Source organism: Penaeus monodon, chromosome 15, assembly GCF_015228065.2.
Source record: "Penaeus monodon isolate SGIC_2016 chromosome 15, NSTDA_Pmon_1, whole genome shotgun sequence".
Lineage (NCBI taxonomy): Eukaryota > Metazoa > Arthropoda > Malacostraca > Decapoda > Penaeidae > Penaeus > Penaeus monodon.
The window spans coordinates 25816766-25817662 of record NC_051400.1 but is presented as its reverse complement, the minus strand read 5'-3'; the positions used below and the strand labels follow the sequence as shown (position 1 = coordinate 25817662).

The following is an 897-nucleotide window of genomic DNA, read 5'->3' as shown; positions in this document are numbered from 1 at the left end:
CTTCACTGTTGTCACTTAGCAAATTAATTGTTATAATACTCTCTATAACTATACTGTGTGGACTACTAAGGTATATTATGATCATTATCATTATTTTCTCAAGTAAAAACTCCTTCAGTGGGTAAAACTTATTCTAAATTACTGTTTGTACACAAATTTCCAGTCTATAGTGAGGCATTATACAGAGAAAGTTATGTTCTATGAATGCTATATGTATATCAGTGTATGAAGCTCATATGGTTGCAGGCTCTTTCATTATAAAAAGCAATTTGGTTCTATCATGGTTTTTGTTTCTTTTGCAGTGACCATGACCATGAGAACCTTTCATCTCAGAAGCCTTGCTTTATTCTCAAACTGATTTCATAGTTGTAAAAATGACTTGAGTAATTGTGTTATAAACATTTTTCATATATTCTCCTTCAATATATTCTTATATTTATACTTGTTTCATTTTATAACTAAAATCTCTCCTTACCTTTCATTTTTTCCACTGAATTTTTGTATTACAGAAGTAACTGTAGAATTATTAATCAAAGTATTTCCTCATCATTCAGTAAATTTTATTATGAAATGTTATCACTTTGTAGGTTAGACAGTACATGACATGTCTGTCTATGGCACTAACATAAGGGATGGCACTCAGATTAATTGGACTATACTTCCATATAACCTTATTCCATCATGCTATAAACTGTTCTTGGTTTACATACTTGTGCAAATTGATTTTGTGAATAAATTTCTAGACAACAGATTCTGTAATATTTATTTTCTGCCCTTTACGTTAGTTCCAACAGACCATAATTAAAAGTGCCATAATCCTATCAGTAGCTATTGGCAAAACTGGCCATGGTTGGCCTACTGCCTTAATTAAGCCTGAGTATCAGTATCAGTATCAGT

At 31.0% G+C, this 897-nt stretch overlaps 1 protein-coding gene across 3 annotated transcripts in view; it reads right to left on the bottom strand.

Moving 5' to 3' along the window:
- Positions 1 to 897, bottom strand: part of LOC119581857 (dihydrofolate reductase-like) — a 13822-nt gene that overhangs the window by 4152 nt on the left and 8773 nt on the right. The window lies entirely within an intron of this gene.